Source organism: Cavia porcellus, unplaced genomic scaffold (genome assembly GCF_034190915.1).
Source record: "Cavia porcellus strain 051 isolate PalLab524CR breed Dunkin Hartley unplaced genomic scaffold, mCavPor4.1 scaffold_20, whole genome shotgun sequence".
Lineage (NCBI taxonomy): Eukaryota > Metazoa > Chordata > Mammalia > Rodentia > Caviidae > Cavia > Cavia porcellus.
The window spans coordinates 44,692,947-44,709,739 of NW_026947503.1; the positions used below are offsets into that span (position 1 = coordinate 44,692,947).

Below are 16,793 nucleotides of genomic sequence, written 5' to 3' on the forward strand. Positions count from 1 at the left end.
CTGATAACTGTTGGAGACTGGAGACAAGTACATAAGGGTTACATGCTAGTTCCTTGATGATATATATTAAATCCCCTATTTAAAAAATTATGATGGTTCTTACAAGAGCAAAAGTCTTTTCGTGGCTGGGTTGTCAGGGCATGGTCATAGTTTGAGGTTGGATTGAGGCTGGGTTTCTGAGTTTCATTTGTGGCCAGGATTATACATTTTTAATTTATCAAATCTGAAGCAATATACAGCCAAGAAGAGAGTCCAGAAGTGGTCAGAACAAGGTAGAAAGTGTGTGATCATGATTAGAAAGTAACTTTGGGCTGCCAGTTTTAGGGATTAGTTGGAAACTGGAATTAAGAAAAAAACTATCTATCACCAAGTTAAGTGGTCATTCTTTCTGGGATTGAATATAGCTTCTTCCTGCCATTAGAGAATTATGTAGTTCCAGAGACAAAATTGAAATTTGTGACCCCATGACAAAGAAATTGTAGATATTCTCTGATAATACAGGGGAGATAGCATATTGAATCTGCCACAACATCAAACCCACAAAACACTCAGAAGTGAAAGTCTAGTTGATACGAGGCTCATCTATGCCTGATCCCAGGGAGCTTGTTTGTGACTGGGGTTAAAAGAGCTGACAGCTCACTTCTTACTGGAACTAAGCAGAAGTTTCACACTCCAGGGTGACAGTATCCCGCCATATGAGGGAAAGAATTATCACAAGGACTTTGTCTACACCCACTGATCCTGAACACTGAAGTCACTTCTGAGGCCTTGGTGGGAAATACTGAGTTAAGGCATTAGATAATTACAGGACTAAGGGATTTGTATCTCAAGTTAAAGGCTATTCTCTGGATGGAGTTGCAGTGTAAGAGACTGAGCTGTGGCTACATAAAAAAGAAAAGGTGTGCGAGCCTCCAGTAAGATGTAGCAAGTCTACTTTATTACCACTGTATTCCATTCCTGGGAACCCTGATTCAGACCACTCAAAAAGCACTGATCAAGAATGTGGTGCCTTGATTTAAAATAGTGTTTCTGATCAACTTAATGGTATATGTTAGTCTTTTCCAATAAGAAGACCCAAGTCTACAGTGAAGTAGATAAAATAGTCCATTGGATAAAAGAGTCCATTTGGATACTACGTCCCTGACCATGTCCCCGGTTGATCCTTGTGTCAGTCTACTTAGCTAAACCAACTAGTAAGCCCTTACTAACAGTATTATAAACAGCAAAAGATGTAATAGACAATGGGGCTAAATAGGAAAATATTAAAATCATCAATATGAAAGTTACCACAGAAAATAGAGCAGAGGGAATAAGCATCTCCTAGCTTTTTAGTTAGTAAATGCCTCCTTGAAAAGGTGAGATTCTAGTCCAATGCTCTGCTCTGGATTTCATTTGCTTGGTCCACTACACATTTAAGGTATACATTCTTTATACCTGTGAGGGTGTCAATATCATGACCATGTTTAGAAGTTCGTAAAGTGGTCAGTAGGAGCTCGGGGTCAGATAGACAGAGAGGACATGGGAGAGGAAATAGGCAGGCAAGATCACACAGTGGCTGAGCTGATGATCTCTGTCCGCTTCAAGCACTCTTTCAGCAACTTACCCAAAAGTTTATCATCATTTTCCTCTTGGTGGGTCTGTGATGCCAACAACTAGTCAGAATATTTCCTACACTGGAACTTTGACCACCAGCAAGGATGACATAATTCCTTTGGAGTGACCTGCAGTCTGCTAAGGTCTTGACCTGCATTTTCCTAATACAGAGGCACTCATAGAAGAGGCAGGTGTGGAATGGTATGTTCCAGAAGGTAGAGTCTAAAGAACTGAGAGGTAAAAAGGTTGACCAGCATTGTTGAGTGGCAGACACTGAGCTTGCCTATCAGATGTTACCAGTTTTCCTTCCAACATAAAGTATCTCAGGATAATCTAGGAAAATAATGTTCCTTCCTAGTTTAAAAGACCATTTCTGACCTTTCTGGTAATTGTACGATAACACGTGACTGAGAGAGAGTAGCAAAATTCTGCTGCAGGGATACATACAACAACTCTTCCTTTTACTCATATTTTTCAAGATCCAAACAGCTCTTTTTTGTAGAAAAAAAATAAGAGATTGAAATTACTAGTTCAGGGAAAATAACATCTGTAGGCCTGTCCCAGAAATGAATGCAGTCTTGTGGATCGTTCTTCGCTAGCTACTGACAAGAAAAGAAACCTGTTCAATGCAGGAACATGTCTTACTCCATTTAGACTTCTATAACAAAGCATTATAAAGTGAGTAAGGTTTAGAGAACCAGACACTGAGGAAAGCAGCTAGGAGTAGCCACCTAGAGGGCACGGAGTCAGCAACAAGTGAGCTAGCAGAGCCACCACTGTGCCTCCATGGTGGCTGGCAAGAATACTCAAGAGGAAGATAATGATACCTCCACTGAGAATTCAGCCAAGCCCAACAATGACCCCCAATTTGAACCAATAGTTTCTCTTCCCAAGCAAGACATTAAAATACTGGAAGAAGATGAGGATGAACTTTTTAAAATGTAAGCAAAGTTGTTCCGATTTGCTTCAGAGAATGATAGCCCAGAACGAGACACTGGAGATGTCAAGCTCCTAAATTATAAGAATAAGGGGACCATCCGCCTCCTCAAGACCCTGAAGATCTGCGCCAACCACAATGTAACACCCATGCTGAGCGTGCTTGGGTCTAGAATACCCATGCTGACTTGCCCAATGAGTACCCCACGCCGGAGCTGCTTACCATCTACTTCCTAAATGCTGAGAATGCACAAAAATTTGAAACAAAGTTTGAAGAAAGTAAGAAGGAGATTGGAGACAGAGAGAAAAAAGGACTAGACAAAAACAGTAATGCAGAAAAAGTAGCTGAAAGGCTAGAAGCTCTGTAAATGAGGAGAACAAGGACCCAAGAGAGGAGACCAAAGAGAAGTTAGAGAAGCAATAAATCCTCTTACTTCTCTCCTTTTCCTTTCTTTTTTTCTTTTCTTTTTTAAATTTCGCCTTCCCCGTTATTTTTTTATTTTAATTCTGCTTTGTTTCTACAAGGGGTTTTATATGAAGAACTGACAACATTCAGGCCATTGTTTTGTTTTTCTAAGTTTTTACCCTATTGAAAATGACTTCAGAAAATGTATTTCCCAGTCATGAAAATGTACTGTGCTAACTTTCTCTTCCATAATGGAAACATTTATTTATAGTCATCAAAAATAGAAAGTAAAAAATGCATTTGAAACCGGGGAGGGGGATGAGTAACCTTTAAACAATGGAAATTTATACCTCATGGTTCCATAGGATAAGAAATCCAAGAGGCAGTCACCAGAGGACTGGAAATCTGACAGGAGCCTGCTCTCCTAGACATAGCACCTCATCCTGCTGCCCTCACTCAGAGACAAGCAAACAAACAGCCTCTGGCCCCTTTCATCAGAGAACTGATCCCCTTCATGAAGGCTCTGCCTTTATGATCTCATCACCTCCACAAATTGTCCACCTCTTTATAACATCGCCTTAAGAATTTTAACTTACAAATGCTGAGGTGACACAAGCATTCATATCAAAACTATTGCTAGGTATGTGCTGGATCTGGTATGTGCTGATCTACACCATGCTAGACCAGGCCAAGGCATGTTGCTACCCAGGCAGTCTCTAAAGGAAGGCTGAACACCAGGAATGCCATCTTACCCCACTGCTTCCCCTGGACTTTCTAGAGAAACTCCAGGAAAGGCACCCAAGGGGTCCATCTCCCACCTCACCTTATGTGAGCCTGCAGAATGGAAGAAAGGTACATAGGATTTTTGGAGGTAATAGCAATACTTGTGAATAAGGGAGCAATAGCATGCTGCATTCTAAATTCTGAACAAAACCTTTCCATCTTAATTTTGAATTAGTTGACTTACTAATGAAGGTGAGTGCCTAGAAGATGTGACTGGACTCAGAGCATGTGTCCGTGTCTGGTCAGAGTCTCCAGGCCACAGAATTAAAAAGACAGATCAGATACTGTGGAAGCATTTTCTGCAGCCAACTGAGGAGCACTGAATCAGCCAAGGAGATAGGACTAGAACTGGATTGTCACAACTTACCAGGATTTGATCTCATAGAACATTCCCATGTCCCTCCCAAACAAGCAAGGGCCAGAGCTCTCAACAGGGTGGAACAGTTGGAAACAGGAGAGGGAATGAAGGAAAGCCAAATGACTCTTGTTAGTCAGAAGTAGAGAAAAATGAAAACAAAGTCAGTCATTACAAAGAAAGCCCAAAAGAAGAAGTAAGAATCAAAGGCTACACTTTGTTCACAGAAACCAGGGGTCCCAGCAGAGAACAGCAAGAATTGTGTCCAGAGGAAAGAGAACTTCCCAGCCTTGGGCAGCAAAACAGTGTAACAACTGGATTCTGATAAGCTTGCCTGCTGTGACCAGGGTGGTTACTACTTGACAAATATTATTATTAATACCTATTGAACCAACAATGAAGCACGTCTGGTAGAGACAGGTGGCTAGCAAATGGCAGAAAGAAGGCCAAGGCTAGGACTATGACAGCAAAGTCTCCAAGAAATTTTTGTTATACTTTTGTGGTATTAACGACATGGTGAAACAAACTGTTCCGTTTCTCTGTGTGAGAGTAGACACACTCATGTGTGTGTATATGCACGCATGGGGAGGCATACATGTGCATGTGTGTGAGCACGTGCATGTGTGTGTGTTGGAGCAGAGTGAGCAAAGGAAGGGCAAAGGGTCAGCCAGAGGAAATGATGATAATGGATAGCCCTGAATGCCTAGCTGAGAGGTTTTCAGTTGACTTAACAGTAAAGAAGATCCATTTTAACTTCTTGAACCAGAGTAGAGACCATAAAAGTGGTATTTGGGGATGCTTAATCTTGCAGGGAGAATTGAAAGATAAAAGCTTTGGGAGCAAGGCAGTCAGGCTTCAAGGACCAAGGTTAGCCACATTTCCCTCCTAGGCTACTGAGTCAAGAGTAACCAACTACTTTTTTTTTTTTCAATTTCTCCCTTCGGGCTTGCTTCCCATTTTCAGAAAGCAGTAGAGGTCACTAGCTCTCATCACATATATTGGGATTTGCACCTTGAGAGCAGTTTTTGTCTTTAGAAAATACAGCAATACATTTAATCCTCACTGGTCCTCATTTCATATGAAAGAAAAATGTCACAAGCAACACACTCATCAGCTGTATTCTGGGGCTGAAGTTATCATCTTATCTAAAGGGGAAACCCTCATAAACAGCAAGCAGAGCAGACAGAGCTGTGTTTTAAAGGACAAGACTTTCTTGGATAGGAATTTGGAATCAGTGTTGCTAGATTCTCCTCCAATTTTGTGTTTGTGCAAGGATGAGATTCTAATTTTTAAAAATGTGTCAGGTCCAGCCTTCTGCCTTTAAGCAGACCTGTACTCCTGGAGGAAGCTCAATTCCTAGAGCTTGCCAAACCTTTCTGTATTCCAAGGACTTGGCACTTGCTGTTTCCTCTTCCTGGATGGCTCTTCCTCTTCTTCTTTGCAAAGCTGGCTCATTCCCTTTCTTCAGGTACTTGCTTTAAATGTCATTTGCTCACAGAAAGCTTTTTCAAACACTGATTCAAGTGAATTACCTTGATTTTGATGTTATTCTTGTTTTCTCATCTTAGAACCCTGTTTATTTTCTATGTCAGTCTTACCACACTCTAATTTTATTTATTTATATTCTTGGTGCTTTTTTCCCTAACTACAATACTAACTCCACAGACTTATTTATTACTAGGTCCCCGGAATGTGTGTAGCTCAGTGTCTAGCCTACATACTGGGCACTCAAGAAACACTGGATAGATGAAGGAAGTTTGGATGGATGGATGGATCGAGAGAGAGAAGGAGGATGCAGGTAGGAAGGGAAAGGGGGAGGGTGGATTGTAGAGGAACTACTAGGTGTTTGCAGACAGATAAAAAAGTGAAAATTATTAAATATACCATGGAAAAGAAAGTTCTGAGGTCAAATGGGTTTGGAAAATATGTGCTCTTGTTCTCTTGGAGATTTACACAGCTTATTAGCATTTAAAATGATATGAAAATTCCACAGTAAGGGAAAAAAACTTACTTAATTTTATTTAACTCACCATTTCTTACACTTACTTTAACTCAAAATACCTCTTTTTCATGGTATATTTTCTCAACATCCTGCCAAAGAACATTCCTTGAAACACCAGTTTGAAAAATCTGCTCCTTTATAACCATTGCCATGTTGAATAGTAATTATTTTTCAACTCCCCTTCCAGGATGTGTGCTCCCTAAAGATATAGACAGGGATATACTCCAGAGAAAGAGGGAAAATAGAAAGAAGGAAAGAAGGAAGGAAACAGAAAGAGGGAGGAGTGGAGGGAGAGAAGAGGGGGGTTAATTCCTGATACTACTTCTCTTGAGTCTAAGACAAATAATAAAATGTTAATTGTAAACTTAGTATGTCAGAAATCAGGATTGTATTGCCCACCTCAGATAAATTTGAGACTAATAAGATTGGCTTAAGGATAGGATTAGGATTAAATCACAATGATCACTTCCTTAATCCCCAATTCTCCCCCAGCACAAAAACATAACACACAGCATTCTTCTGCTTTGCTCTCTCTTATGTCTAAGAATCAGATAACTACTATATATAGGGAGTATCAGCACAAATATTACTGGTTCAGATTGTAGGTTCTGAAGTCCAACCCAGACTCAACCATTTACTTGCTGTCTGAATTTCAAGTATTTAACCTTTCCCAGGCTGATTTGTGTGAAATGTGGATAGTGGACAATAATGAACTGTGAATATTAAATAAGATGAACATGTTATAGGTATAGGGTAGCACCTGACACAAAGCAAATAATCAATAAACTATAATATCCTTGTAGGTAAAGACTTCTCTCCCAGTGATGACATTCGAGAAGGTAAGGCATTTCATCTCCTATAGAGAACATTTTCCCATACAGAGAGATTTATATTTGTTATCCTATGGGAAAGTTACTGGAATTCTAGTGAGTTAAATACAATCTACCACTTCCAGAGCAAACCCAAGGCAAGAATAAAGACACTAAGACATATATACAGTGTGGGAAGCCAAGAGGTCCTAAGTGTAGCCAAGATGGTAGTTCACTAGAACAAAGGCCACACCCAGAGCCCAACCCAGTTTTATTAATTCTCTATGAGGGGAGTGGCTTCAGGATAAGTGACAGTGAGAGAGGTGGGAAACATGTGACTACTATAACTACCATGAGTGGGGCTAGATACATGTCAGATCACCTCTGTGATACATAGAGGGCAAAAAATGCAGAGAGAGTAATCTGCATAACACAAGGAGGTAGTATGTAATAATATGGAGTCTGTGCTTCAGTTCTGATGTATAATCCTTTTAGCCCTAGGAAGTCATAGCCTCTTTCTTGAGGCCAGGTCCAGCTGACAGTGTGGAGCAAGGCTCTCAATGCTGCCTGGCTCAACCATGTATTTGGGGAGTTACTAAGTGGGGTAACAACACTGACCTGTGTTTTGCTTCAGAGATTACACATCAACTTCTCAGCCAACCCAATTTATATTGCTTAAAGCCAATTGAAGAGACAATGAATTAACCTAGTCAGCTCTGTACATATCAATACTTGGAGACAGGGTCAAGTTTATCCAAAATGGCCATAGTTATTTTTTATTTCAAAGAGAGTCTTCTGGGTGGTTCCCCACCATCTCCCAGGTGTGTTGTTTTTAGAACGCCTAAACACTTAACTCAGAAGAACAGAATTCTGATTGTAAGACTCCAGGAACACTATGACCATTTCAAGGGATGTGACTCTTCAAATCTAATACCATGATTCTATCTTCCCTCCGAACACCTTGGGAAATTTCACATGCTCCAGTTTCTTCTAGTGCACAGTGCATTCTCCCTGCACCAGATGATTGGTGGGGAACCAAACATAAGCACACTTTTCTCTAGAGAAAATTTAACCTTCTTTAGTTTGCCGGTGTACCTAGAGCCAGCTTTGCCCTCATCTTTCCTTATGATCATGTAGGATTCTTTTTTCTCTCCACTACTCAACATCTCTCTGTACAACATCTCTGTACACTTAAGAATGAAGGAGTTGGAAGGGCCACAGTAGGCTTGATCTTGACCTAGAATGAGCTTACAGGGAAGGAGGAATGCATAAAAATTTGTACCTTCGCAAGACAGAACACAAAACGACCACAGAGGAAACATTCAGATATGAATTGAATACAAGAATGACACCCAAGAATTGTTATTTTTGAGGACTATTTAGGTTCAAAATAAATGCAAGTCCCCTTTTATGGCTTCAGATGTGCTCCATTTATGGAGTGAAAGAATAATGCTCTTGAAAGGCTGAAAGGAACTCAGAAAGTACTGTAATCCCTTTGCCCCTGAACAAGAGTCATCTAAAAACAGTTCAAACAGTCTTCACCTCTCTTTTAAATAAACTTTAAACTCTAAACTCTCAGAGATGGAAGAGACTCCTTCCTGAAATCCAATGTCTTTGACAGATGGCCATACAGACTTGGAAGAAGGAGGGGGAACAGTTCAAGAGCTACATCCCACACCTCTAATATTTAGAGAATTAGTTGTCATGTCAAGCTGAAATCTGCTTCACTGTAACTTCCATCTGCTCTTCCAGTTCTTCCATTTGGAGCCAGGCAGGACAGGTCCACTATCTTCCATTTGACATCCTTTCATTCCTGATCCCAACTTCCTATCACCTTTTTCCGCACTAAACCCCCTTCTCTGAATATTTCTCACTTGCTGTGGGCTTGCCTTAACCCCTTACCATGGTAGCAGGCCCTCTAGGAAGCCACTGGTTGGTAATTGCCTCAAAATATGCCTTATACAACTGACTCCAGTGTCCTAGATATGTTCAGGACCACACAGAGCATAGAAGCACTTAGTGGTGAAGAAGAGCTTCTGCCCAGCTGGTTCTGATGGCACACACCCATTATTCCAGCTCTCCGGGGAGCTGAGACAGGAGAATCACATACTAGAGTACAGACTAGGAAATGTAATGACTTAGCAAGATCCTATCTCAAAATTAAAAAGGTTGAATATATAGATCAGCATGAAAGCCCTACATTCAATCCCCAAACACACACACACACACACACACACACACACACACACACACACACACACCGAGAGAGAGAGAGAGAGAGAGAGAGAGACAGAGAGAGAGAGACAGAGAGAGAGATTCTGAAATCAGATATACTTATTGTATTTTGCCCTTGCTCTGTGCCCTGGTACAAGATAAACCATTCGAACCTACGTCTCTTGATCTATAACATGGACATGATACTATTTCACATGATGAATGTTATCACCATGTATATCTTTTTTTAAATTTTATTTTAGAGAAGATAAAACAAAGCAAAATAAACATAATAAAGCCAATCAAAACAAGACAATGTAAGTGATACAAGATTTCAAAACAAGGTAATAGAAAATCAACAATGGTTACCATAATGCCTCTTGCGGTCTTCAAAATAGCTGCAGATACCTTCAAACATTGTAAAATCAAACAATACAGAAACAGAATAGAACCAATGAGAACAAAACAATGAATACAATACAGGACTTCAAAACAAGCTAGCAGTACATCGAAAATGGCTACTATACTATATATTGTGATCTTTGAAATAGCTGCCTATGCCATCAGATACAACAAAAATCAAACAAGATAAAACAGAATAAAACCCAACCAAACAAAACAAAGAGAATGATACCAGATTGTGAAACAAAATAATAGAGAATTAACAATGGTCACCACCTTCAGAAGGAGATCTCCCATAAATGCTACATTGCATATTGTTATCCTCTGAATGGGCAATCAGACTACCAGCTTTAGGCCTGCAAAGTGAAATGCTAAACATTACCAGCAATAAATTGTATTTTACCTCATTAGCTATCAGCACAGCCTGAGTTTCTCCAGATCAGCTGGTCACTTACTGGGGGTTGCAAGGGATGGGGCGGGGGACTGCTCTGCTTGTCTCTCTGCCCATGCACCAGAAGGAGCTGGCATTTGGTTTTCCCCCAGACAGCCCATGAATGGCACTGTCTCACAGGAGGTCTTAGCTTCTTGTTGACTTCTTGCTTTGCAGCCCCAGAGTCCACAAATGGCACCGACTAGCAGGAGAAAGCTGGAGTCAACTCACAGGAGAGGAATGGTGCCTGGATCTCCCCCAGTCAGCCCATATCATTATGTATACCTAAAATGTACCAATAAAATTAATTCTTATAAATTTTTACGAAGGCAGTTTAGAAAATAAATATTTTCAAGGTTTGTGATCATATGTACAAAAAGCATTAGGCACAGTACTTGTACCTCATCAGTACAAAATAAGTGATGGCAACAATGAATGTTGATGCTAGTTACATTGTTAGAAACATGACATTCTATGAATAGTCGAAAATTTTTAATAGTAATCTGTACTATTAATTCACAATAAATCAGCCAAAACATATTTTTCCACAAATTGCTGTCAAACTAACATCACACTTACCTTGTATTTGTGCAGCTTGTAATTTAGACTCCAACTCAAAATTTATCTGTATGCATATTTATCATCTGGCCCACTGCTCCAAAACACAAACATCATCTTTTATAGGTAAAAATGAACAGGCCATCCATTGGCGATGAGGTATAGGACTAGGGTCTAGAAGCTGCTCTAATATAAGCAAAATCTATGTAGTTGGGGGTCACATTCCCTCATGTTTCTTCCACAACCTGGGACTCTGATATTAATTTTTTACCAGGTGGAATTTAATCTATGTATTTATTCGGCAAGTTAAGTGCCTGATTTTTGAATGTCCTCTCTGTGACAAATGTCTTCTCTGTTCAGTGGATGAGACAGACAAGACCTCTGCCATCATTGAGTGTGCATTCCAGGTGGGAGGTGGACGATCATTAAGTGTGCATGCCAAATAACTTCACACTGTAATGAGTGTTATGAGGAAATAATGCAGATAGCAAAGCAGAAAGGAGTGTAGATAGGGAGAGGACCATGAGAGTGGGCAGCTCAAAAGATATGCACCACTTAAAGTGAGCTGGTAGACCCAACAGATGCACAAGTCAGCACTTTTCTGGTCTCTTTGGCTGTTCCTATTTATGGACATGATTTGTACCAATATGTGTGTCATGCAAGGTAGTAAATTGTTCTGTATTCCAAACTTCAAAAAGCCTGGCTCAGGTTTCTACACACAGCAAGTCCCTTGGACTCCTGAGACAGAGCCTCCTTTGCAATTGCCAAGAATGACAGCAGTTTAATGTAGTAATCTGGAAATCGCATGCGTTTAGGAAATTATGGGAGCAGTTAAAATGGGAAAACATATTCTTACTAAATTGGTTCACTTGGGAAACAAAATCTTCTGAGATCACTGAGAAGCTGGGCACAGAAGTCTTACTGGGAGGGAAAATTCGAGAGTTTTTTCTCTTTAATGAAGATCAGAGAGGCCTCAAACTCATATCCTGCCTCTAGCTCATTGTTGGAGCACCATTCTCATTGGATGATTGACTGGCTGTCTCATGGAAAGCATCTCCTTCCTTTCTTATCAAAAACTTAGAAGTGCATGAAAAAATGACTTGTTAGTTAAGCTGCTCTCTACTGGAATTCCAGGAAACCTTCCCTTTATCACAGTTTGTCTTACTTTTCCCCCAAGGTGTCCTTCTGCTGAGTATAGGACTTCCCCTTTCTTAGAGCTCCACTGGGGGAAATAAAGAGAGAGAAATGGGAGAGTCTGAGTGATAAACAATAAATCTATATTGGTCAGATGCTAGGAAGAATCTGCACTAACTCTATGGGCTCTTGAGCTGAAGGGGAAATCATTTGAGTATGGAAGCCTGGTGAAGAGACCAAGGCCACAGGCTAGAGAAGTTGATCTGCTTTTCCCATGGAGAATGGCTGGCTCATCAGACAGCAGCCCACTTACTGGTGGTTGCTTCTTTTCTAATTGACAGGCTGCTTTGCATCCTTCCTCCACCCTATGCTCAAATCTTATTACTGATACTCTAGTACATTTTCAAATAGCCCTCCCCTCAATAAACCCACCATAAATTAAAAATATCATAAGTAAAAAAATTTCTTTCATATACCTAATCAAACATAAGAGCTTATCCAACCTTTAATATCCTCAAAACACTTATATTAGCCTACATTTGAGCAAAATCAACTAATACAAAGTCTATTGTATAGTAAATACTGAATATTCCATATAATTTATTGAATATTACACTAAATGTAAAAAGGCAGAACGTTTGTTTGAGTATATTTTTATACCATTAGAAAGTTGAATAACCATAAGTTACACCATAGTAAGTTGGGAGCCATCTGTATATTTATGTAAGTTCATAGAAAATTTCTGGAATGATTTATACAAAGTGATCATAATAGTTATCTCAGTGGAAGGAGTATGAGCTCAGGATTTGGTGATCAACTAAGATTTTCTAAAACTTCTGTATGGTTTTAGTAGTCAGAAAAGGATATTTTCAGGAATTACATATGCAATTGAAATTAAGTGTGCAAAAAAATCACTCTGTTATTTATATCGAGATTTCTCCCAACAAAAGACTCATGTGCTCCCAGATGGGGCTTTAGAGAGGTGATTGGATCATGGAGACATGACTAATCAGTGGGTTAGTCCAGTGATGAGTTTATAGCCAAATGTAATCTTAGGAAGAGGAGCCGGGTCAAAGAAGAGATGTCACTTGGGGCGTGGCCTGGAATGGCATATCCCCTCTACTGATGCTCCCTTTGCTCTGTCTCTGCCTCATGTCTGCCATGCCACTTCCATTAGAGCCAGCTGACTATAGACTAAAACCTCTACAAACTGTGAGCTAAAATAAACCTCTCCTCTAAGTTGTGTAAGGTGTGGGGGGAGAGTGGGGTTGGGGAGAGAGAGAGAGCACTAACCATCTACAAAGCACTACATATGAAAAGATATAAAAATACACAGCATGAGGAAATTCTACAAATAATCAAGTGATTATTATATGAAAATTGTTCAAAAAAACTTAGCTTCAGAGTAAAATTGCCCCAAAACATATCATTTAATCTAAAAATGAATTGTAGTAAATAATTTAGAATAAAAGATCACAGTTCAAAAGGAATAGTGGTGAGTGCCAAAAGTATCTAAATATAGAATTGAATCTAAATTGAAGGAAAGATGGATTGAAACCAAATGAAAACATTTTTAGTTGAAAGAATTTACATAATATAAAATAATTAATCATTAATTTTCTAGTTCTGAAATTCTCTAGATAGCCACAAAAATCAGGAAATGAATGAGGAGCTAAAAATGTGACATGAAGAGAACTTCTAATTTCTTTATCTGTAGAGAAGGCAATTAAATTTCACCTCTACTTGGGCAAGGTACTTTGACTTTATGTATTTCTGAGTCCTGTAGTGAAGATTAAATGAATGAATATACATATCTTTTTTAGCACACTAGCATAGTATATAAGAAGAGCTCAGTAAGCTTTATTGTGAGGTTGGTACTTCTAAAAATATAAGCTCCAGTATATATTAAGCCACTCAACTTTTAGTAGAATTAAAAATAGGTTTCGTACTTAGCAATTCTCAGGAGAAAACAAATCTAAATAAAATATAATGTATATACAAATGACAGACAACTAAAGATAAATATATGTTTAAAACATGAAATAAAGGAAAAGAGATTAAAAATTAACATAAAATGAACATACTGAGTTAGGTGCTCTCATAAGTAGCTAAAATCCTGATTTAAACTGACTTAAACAACAATTAAAGAATGCCTAATTTTATGCAACAAGAACACAAGATCTACAACAGCCATTGAGAGATTGAATCAGAAGCAGTCATACATATGTTCAAGAGCGCAGATTTTTCTCAACTCTTTGCTCTGCCATCTTTGTGAGGACTTCATCTACCAGCAACCAGCAAGATTACCAGCTATCACATTTCCAGGAGCAGCATCCAGTTGTGATCGAGCAAGACTCAGCAAAAGAGAAACTATTCTTTCCTCTGAATTTCTTTGGAGCAAAGAAATTATCTACAGAAATCCCCCAAATTGTTTCCATCCTCACAGTGAAGTTCCTTGCCAATTCTGAGCCAGTCGCTGGTCGGACACTTAAGCCAATCAGTCCACCGTGGGAACTGGAATGAGGATAGGTTCTCTTGATGTACCAGAAGGGAACTCCTGCAAATGCTGAACTTGTTTCAGACAAAACAGGTGGGAAAAGATGCTGGGCAGGGAACAGCAATGTGTGCTACAAGTACCAGTTTTGAAAATCACTATTAGTGTAATTATCTCTCTTATCAATAAAGTCTTTTTATGTTTGGTTGAAATACAAAATACACAAGCTTTATCTCAAATAAAAAAGTCAGTAATAAAGGTTAAATGCTTATCCAAGATATATGCACACAAAAAGGAAACTAGTACAGAACTTGCAAACAATGCATTAAATAGGCCAAGAAGGGTACTTTAGATTGATTAGAAGTGTAATCCACAATTAAGATACAATAAATGCACATTCTCATCTACCATTGTATTACAATAAACTCTACAAATAAGAGAATACTGAAAACCACACAATAGTCACAAGAAACAGGGGTACCTTTCAGCCAGAATTTGTCTGATTATATTAACAGAAAAGAGTAAAATACTCTCAACAGTATAATTAATAATGTGTATTTAAAACCTTTCTAATTTACATGCCTTCTAATCTGGTTAGTCCTGCCTAAAATAAAACTCATTGGATGACCCTAGTTATGATCATTAGTAAGTACCCACCTTCCCAGGCAAGCAATGATATCCTCACAGTGCCTCCCTGATGTTCCTTACGGCAAGTAGGGCTCCTCACATGTGAGGCTGCTTTACCAATGCTAAGGAGGCCCACGCCCTCCTGTTCATCCCCCTGGCCACTGTCTTTACTGCAAATGGTTCTGGGCAGGCTGGGTACAGCTGCTCAGTCACCCTGGCTGGAACTCGCTTCCTTCTCCCTCTCTGTATGAGTTTAGAAGAGCCCTCCTCCTGTGTCCCAAACATAGAGCAGATGATAGTCTTTAGAAAGAGAGTTCATAAAGTTGGGAGGAGACTATAAATTATCCTTCCAACAGATGCATCCACTTTCAGAGCCGGGATCCAGGCCAATGCCAATGTTCCTCCATCCCTCTCCCTTCACTGCACCAGTCTTTGCCTGAGACTCACATCCTCCCCAATTGTCCTCTGCCATTTCTCCCCAGGCTCTTTGGCCTCCCCAGCCTTGACCCCTGTTTCAGGCACTGACAGATTGTAAGCAGCTCTGTCAGTTTCGCATAGAATCACTTCCTTCTCCAGGAGCTGCCTGTGCTTGGCTGGCTGGTCCCATCAGTGATAATGAACAGTGTTTGCCTTGTATCTATTGTGTTTCTGAAATTCTTTAGGCTAACTGCATTCACAACGAGCATCCCTTCACAGACATTTACTTCACTCTACATCCTACGAACAGGGAATACTGTATCTTTTTGAATACACTTTATGTTAAATACGCTTAATGTTAAACCACAAATACAACTCTAAATATATCATCAATACAAGAACTTTTGTAAATGAAAATGAAGAACTTTTATAAATTAGCAGAAACAACACAGTAAAACCCCATGGGAAATTATAAGATATTACTAAATCAAATAAGTGTGTCTTGTAAGTCTTATAAGTTATTCCTAAATATTTTAAAATTATAACAAAATGGAAAATAATATGATACTTCCGTTTACGATCAAAATGTTCTGTGTTTAATCTAAAACTTTAATTCTCTATTTTTAAAACTCTTAAATAGGGAAATAAATCAACAAAACATCTAAATGAGTAACCAGAAAAAAATAAACACATGGAAAGAAAGGGGTTTTTAAATTCAATTAAAAATATAAATTTGAAATGAGAAAATACATGAATTTTAGAACAATATATTTGAAAAGAAGAGGCAAATGGCTAAATACCTAATAAATACATTCAATGAAATAAAAAGTCACAAGAATGAAAAAAACTAGCAATCAGCAAAAGCTCTTTTAAAAAAATAAACAATGATGAAATGTGAAATCTTCTAGAAAAAGTAAATGAATCAAAATTTAATCATAAAATGAAAGATTACCCAAAATAATCAAAAACAGAAAAATCTCAAAATATAAATATTTATTATAAGTGATGCATATAAGTAGATGAGTTATTTAAAACATAAGCAGTTTATACTATATAAAATATACCACAGTTCATTTTTAGTGAAATATTTTTAGATTGTTCTCCATAGCCCTAACACTCAAAATTGATGGAGAAACATTGTTTAATAAACACACACACACACACACACACACACACACACACACACACTCTCTCTCTCTCTCTCTCTCTCTCTCTCTCTCTCTAGATTCCACTACGATGATATAAATACAAATATCCCAAGACAGTGTCAACACATGGTTTGGCCTCAAGAGTCTATGAATATTATACCAATTTTGAAAAAAACTATGTAGATTAAAAATATTTTAGTAAAAGTTTCAAGTTTATCCTTCTTTTATAGCTGAGTAATACTCCATTGTATAAAAATGCTATATCATTTTTATCCATTCCTCAGTTGATGGGCATTTGGGTTGTTTCCAAGATTTAGCTATTATAAATTGTGCTGTTACAAACATGGGTGAACATATTTTATATCACTGTGGCATGATGTTTTCAATTCTGCTGGGAAAATACCTAGAAGAGGAATATCTGGGTCAAATGGGATCTATTGTCCTAGTTTTTTGAGGAATCTCCACACTGATTTCCACAGTGGTTG

The 16,793-nt window shown here is 38.7% G+C and overlaps 1 long non-coding RNA gene and 1 pseudogene across 2 annotated transcripts in view; one reads left to right on the plus strand and one right to left on the minus strand.

The window, feature by feature from the left end:
- LOC111758061 (uncharacterized) overlaps nucleotides 1–16,793 on the minus strand; it is a 338,911-nt gene that overhangs the window by 136,441 nt on the left and 185,677 nt on the right. The window lies entirely within an intron of this gene.
- On the plus strand, nucleotides 2,380–2,942 carry LOC100730657 (ran-specific GTPase-activating protein-like; annotated as a pseudogene).